Genomic DNA, 6,088 nt, shown 5'->3' with positions numbered 1-6,088 from the left:
AATTACTTCTCTTGCATCATCATCCTCTGAAAGGAGACAAGTCTGCTATTCTTCTTGTAGTGTTTTCTAAGCTATGATAGGGTTTTGTACAGTCCCAAATAATAAATTCAGTTGCTCTTGTATTTTCAGGTTGCTGGACGATCACTTTGTGAGCTTCTAAGAAAGCTTGGGGAAAGAGTTCTGCCTTTAATCATTCCAATTTTATCACGAGGGCTAAAAGACCCTAATGCTAACAGAAGACAAGTGAGGCTTTTGACCTTTAAATTCTACTTTGTGGATCTTATTTTCTTGTTTGCACTGGGCTTGATGAGAATCTCTAAAGACATGGCTGACAAATAGGTTGCTCTTGTTTTGGCAACATTTGGTTGACTTATTGCAGAAAAAATATATGTTGGCAACATTTTCCTTTTTTCTTTTTTCACTTGTTATTGTTTACATTCTTGGCGTTGTTTTAAATTACTATTTTTATCATGACTGTTTATCTTAATTAATAGCGTAGCATAGGCAATGTAAACTGTGGTAGTGATCTAAGAAGCACATACACACTTCTAAGAGGGTGGCATGTCCTTGTTGACACTGACATCTCAGATCTTTCTAGACCCGGAAATGCTTCGGACAATTGGTATACACAAGTGTCCATCACTTAGGCACATATAAAAGACATTATAAGTGTGAACAAAATAACATAGGATACAATGATAAAGAAAACAATTTAGATTTATATCTATTAATCTATCCTTTTTAAATTTTTGTTTTAGTCCGCAAATCTAATTTTCTCTCCACCAACAGAGAGTATGTATTGGTCTGAGTGAAGTGATGGCCAGTGCTGGTAAGAGTCAGTTGTTGAGTTTCATGGATGAGCTCATTCTTACCATCCGTACAGCCCTTTGTGATAGGTTTGTTGATCAATTGCTCTGATTTGCTGGTTCACTTAATCTATTCCACTTCTCTCTAATCTTTGGTGTATGCTATATTAAGTTTCTTGTATTTCTTTAATAGCATGCCCGAGGTTCATGAGTCGGCAGGCTTAGCATTCAGCACACTTTACAAGGTGCTCTTTCCTAATGTTTTTTAGTCATTTTGATTTTATTTTTAACATGGTACTCTGGAGCAGAAAATGTATAATAAATTGCCATAATGTAGAGTGTCGGATTGCAAGCAATTGATGAGATTGTCCCTACACTCTTGCAGGCTTTGGAGGATGATGAAACCTCTAATACTGCCCTTGATGGCCTCAAACAAATCTTAAAGTAAGATATTCCACTTCTTAGATTAAATGCTGGATTTCTTGTTGTTTTTCAGCTGTTTTGTGGTCCTTAAATTTCTTTGCATGTTAACTTCAGTGTCAGGACTGCTGCTGTTTTGCCTCATATCTTGCCCAAGCTGGTCCATTCTCCTCTTTCATATGCATATAGACCTCCATTTTTGGTAAACTGATACAGTTTTTAATCCTATTTTTTTTGCTAACACCTTGGGATATGTATCCAGGGCCTTCACTGCACATGCTTTTGGAGCTCTAGCTGAGGTTGCAGGTCCTGGTTTGGACTTCCATAGAGAATGGGTGGTTAATAGGTTATCTGCTTTGGGTTAGTAGATTGATTGTTCAGAAGATGTTGTGTGTGAGAAGCAAAAAAATGATGGGAGGTAACTAAATTGTACTTTCTTATTGTATACAGGCTGAAGTGGACTTCCTTGGGCAGCTTCACCATCCTAATCTTGCTAAACTTGTCAGGTACTGTATTGAAGATGATCAGCGGCTGCTTGTTTATGAATTTATGACCCGTGGAAGCCGCGAAAACCATCTTTTCAGAAGTGAGTGTGGAAATTCTCTTGATTAAATTCCTATATATGCTTTATTTTCATGATTATTACCTTTAGCAAATTGGTAATCTGACATCATTGTTCATTTGACACCTCAGAATGTACTGGTATTTTTAGGTTAGGGGGTTAAATCACCTGAAAGAAAATTAGGGTTAAGTAAGAAGAGAAGAAGGAAGAAGAAGAGCAGAGAAATAAGTTTAGGGCTTTATCATCTACTCTGCACCTCAGAATGTATTTATATTAGTTCGATATGAGATTACAAAACTACCTTTAAAATAATATGAAAAACTAACAACTCTAACAATCTAGTTTAGATCAACTATACTTGCAGACCAGTTTATATATTGGTTGTTTATCCTTGTGCCCTGTAAGTTCACAATACTGGTCTCTTGTACTTTCAAAATGAGGCATCGTGGTAAATAAGTTCTGTTGGGTATTTCCTGCAGTTTTAGTTATTAGTACATTTAGTACTTAGGGTGGTAGAATGTTTGGAAAATCATACTGTTTTATGTTATTTCCAGGTTATTTGCTATAGGAAAGTACCGTCGGAGCAACAAATCAAAGACCTGTTGCGCAAGAAGAACTTTGAGGAAGCCATCTCCTTGGTGGAGGAGCTTCAAAGTAAGCATATATAGGAACTTTGAGGAAGCCATCTCATGCTCAAGTGGGTTTCCTCTTGCTGTTTGACTTGCATTTTGAGGAAGCAGTAAATCACTCCTTGCTGTCAGAAACTATGCAACCTTCTGAAATATTCCCATTTATCATGCGAGACCCAAATCGGTGGTCATTGCTGGTATATACTACACTTGCTTATTTCTATGGTCATGATATATACTACATTTGCTTGTGATATTGCTTCAACACAAGGCTGCTGATTGTGCTAGTTATTGATCAGCAAATTTGGCTGGAAAATTTTCTTTCTGACAAATTATAAGTAGCTAATACCAAACTAGGAATGGTTTTTATGCTACACTTTGTTTTTCTTTTCCTTTTTTGGTTCAGTTTCATGGTTTCTTTGGAGTTTTAAACTAGGAAATCGTGCATCACTTGCATAAACTAAAGGTTTCTTATGCTTTGTCACACTTAATTACAGATAATGATTGATGCAGTGACCTGTGAACTAATGCTTCATAGAGATTTTTTTCCTCACTAGTTTTTAATTTGAGAGTTTCTTGGTAATTCTACATGTTGATTGGTGTTAAAAGTAAGTATTTTATTATGAGGTGTTGTTACTTGCTCTATTGTTGGTAGTTATTATTTGTGTTGGTCTAGGATTCTGGAAAAGTTTATTTGCTGAAACTAAGTATTCTTGTGAGTGTATTTTCTAAAAGTTTCTATTTAATTTAAATTCTAACTTGAGCTGGGTTGTGAGTCTTTAATCCAGCCTGTTATTAACTTAAATAATTTCTTCAAAATTTGAGTTCCATCTGGTCATAACTTTGCTTGTGCCTTTGATGTAAGATGAGGTTTAAATACAATGAATGCTTTGTCTTGGTTAATGAACGATTGCGGAAATTTTTGTTGATTTGAATGGGGATAGCAGTCATGATTCATGGTTATGGTTCATTTCTTTCCCTTTCTTTTTCTTACTTTGTGAATTCTTCTTCTACGGAACTTCTCAAAGCCCTTTGTATCACTAGAATCTAATCAAACACTTTGAATACTTTTGAACTCCCCCCCCTTTTTTCCCATCATTCAAACCGAAATATCTAGGTAATCTTGCATTAGGGAAGCTCTAATTTAATTCTTGTGGAGTTCATGTGATACAAACATTGTTAGAGAATCTCACTTGTACATAACAACTTGGATCTACTTTAGTTGGAGCCGCAACCCCCCCCCCCCACCACCACCCTAAAAGTATCCTCTTATTGCAATCAGGGAGGCACCAACACCACCTTCCATACTAGTATATCCCAACAATATTGTGACTGGGGGATTCTCTCTCTCCCACGTAGGCGTTTGCATGCTTGCTCAGCATTTTCTTTATATTTTTAAATGAAATTGAAAAGATAATAGATGGGTTGATTTGATATGAAAAAATGGTTTCAGGGGCTCTTAGCCCAACATGATGTGAACTTGTCCTTTATCTCTTAGATTTATTTTATCTCAACATTTGGTTTTGCTTGGAATATTGTTTTATACACTCTTGAAGAGTTTGGTCTTTTCTCAAAGTATGTAAGAAGGGAGGGATTGCTTGAAGTTTACTAAATTTGTGGGATAAGTAGTAGTGATAGCATTTAAGAAAGAGATTAGGAAATTGTATATCTTGGTACTTTTCATGTTGTGGAGCACTCCACTGTTACTTAACTTTGCATATAAATATTTGATGACTGGTCTTATCCGGGGCAATTTGTTGTGAAATTACTCGATTTCAAAGTAGAACAGAAACAGGAATATGCTATCTTAGCTGGATTACGACTTTGTGTGTGTGTGTGTGTGTGTTCTGTTGCAAATATAATTTAAAATTCTGCGTGTGATTTATACTTCTTGAAATAGTCTACCTCTATCACTTAACCATTGGGACATGCTTAATAAATAGTTATAATGATGTGCATATGTTATTTTTACTTGGAAAATAATTTCCCTGTTTTGCTACCTTTATTTTTAATGTAACTTTCGTTACAGATGAAGTAATTTCTGCTATTGATCCGAAGAAGGTGGAAATTCTGCAAAGGTATGCTCCTCCTAAGGTATTGTATCTGCGACATTATCTCTGGAAAGTAATTCATAATAGCAAAGCCCATGCAGTTTTCTGTCATAATTATGTTCTTATGACCTTCAGTCTTTTTTTTCTGCCATTTTTTGAGCTACTTGGATGATTAAAATTCCAAACATAGGGGCTACCATCTGTTATCGTCTGCGTTTGTTTAATGGGATAGTACCTTTTATCTTCTGTGTTTGTTTGATTTGTTACCGCAACTGCTAATGTAAACATGATATGAAAAGAATGGATGTTTTTGAACTTTTTATTATTTTTGTTTCTGAAAACTTGAAAAATGATAACATAAAAAATGAGAATTCACAAATGACAATTATATTATATTTACATGACTTTTCTTTTGGTATTTGATTGATGCATATTTTGTGCGATCCCAATAAGTCTTTGCATTTTTGGTTGTTGTTAGGAATCAACTGTCTATTGTTATGACCGATTCAGAAGTTTTCTGTCCTGATCTTAATGCTTTTTGCCCAGTAACTGCAGTTTGCTTGATTATCCCTCTCCCTCCAGTCGTGCACATTACTAGTATTTTGGTTTCATGATGCCATGCTTATTATTCCTAATCAGTTGTGACAATATCAAGTATTGACTGTAGTGTGCATCTAATTTTCAGATTTCTCGATAGACTAGTGAGTACACTAGAGGAAAAGAAACACCACCAAGTGCATCTAATTCTGATTTGGTTATATGATTTTGTTTGGGTTGCTGAGTTGAAATGGTTTTCTGAACTGGTGATGATCTGTGTTGAATCAGTTTGCTGATCTGCTATACTAATCTGCCATTCTTCTGGTGCTGCTGTGATGTTGCTGCTGTTGCTGAGATGCTGTGGTGATGCTGCTGTGATGGTGATTGTTACGATGAGGTGTTGCGGTGTTGTTGGATGTTTGCTGGTGTTGTTGATGTTTGGAAGGGTGCAGGACTTTTTGTCCAGTCTGTAATAGATCAGGTTTTCATTAATGGGGGTTGTCATTAGGTGTAAGTTCGGGCAACTACTGGTGTTTTGGATGGAAGGGTATGGAGGGGGTATTTTGTGTGGTTTCATATCAATGTTATTAGTTTGTTATAGTGGTGCCTGAGGGATGCCTCTTGTAAAATTGTAAATCTTTTAAAAAATTATAAATGAGTTTCAATTATTTTTGCTGCTGCAAATTTGTCGTTGTTAAAAAGTAAAGCTTTCTCGACAAATAACTTGTTAGTAAATGTGTAGCCAAAAGTTTATTTTTGCCCACTCATATTGTGTTGGTGAAAGTGTATTTTTTGCCAATGCTGATTTGTCGTTGCCAAAACTAAAGCTTTATCGACAACCAAATCGTTGGCAAATAGCAACATTTACCGACGTAAATGTGTCGCTAAAAGTTACTTTTCCCCACTCATATTGTGTTGGTAGAAGTGTATTTTTTGCCAATGCCAATTTGTCGTTGCCAAAAGTAAAGCTTTAGCGACAAACAAATCGTCGGTAAATGGCAACATTTACTGACGTAAATGTGTCGCCAAAAGTTTACTTTTCCCGACGCATATGTTGTTGCTAAAAGTATATTTTTTGCCCAT

At 35.8% G+C, this 6,088-nt stretch overlaps 1 long non-coding RNA gene across 1 annotated transcript; it reads left to right on the top strand.

Annotated features, from left to right (window-relative positions):
• The first annotated feature begins 2,481 nt into the window (after nucleotides 1–2,481).
• On the top strand, nucleotides 2,482–5,212 carry LOC145819809 (uncharacterized). Its single transcript, XR_014360585.1, has 3 exons — nucleotides 2,482–2,614; nucleotides 4,447–4,495; nucleotides 5,154–5,212. It is a non-coding gene; the product is annotated as an uncharacterized LOC145819809 (long non-coding RNA).
• Nucleotides 5,213–6,088: the final 876 nt, after the last annotated feature.

The sequence above is a fragment of the Camellia sinensis genome, chromosome 2 (genome assembly GCF_055761805.1).
Source record: "Camellia sinensis isolate YWXY chromosome 2, ASM5576180v1, whole genome shotgun sequence".
NCBI lineage: Eukaryota > Viridiplantae > Streptophyta > Magnoliopsida > Ericales > Theaceae > Camellia > Camellia sinensis.
The sequence above is the reverse complement of the archived record's forward strand: the minus strand, read 5'-3'. Positions and strand labels throughout refer to the sequence as shown.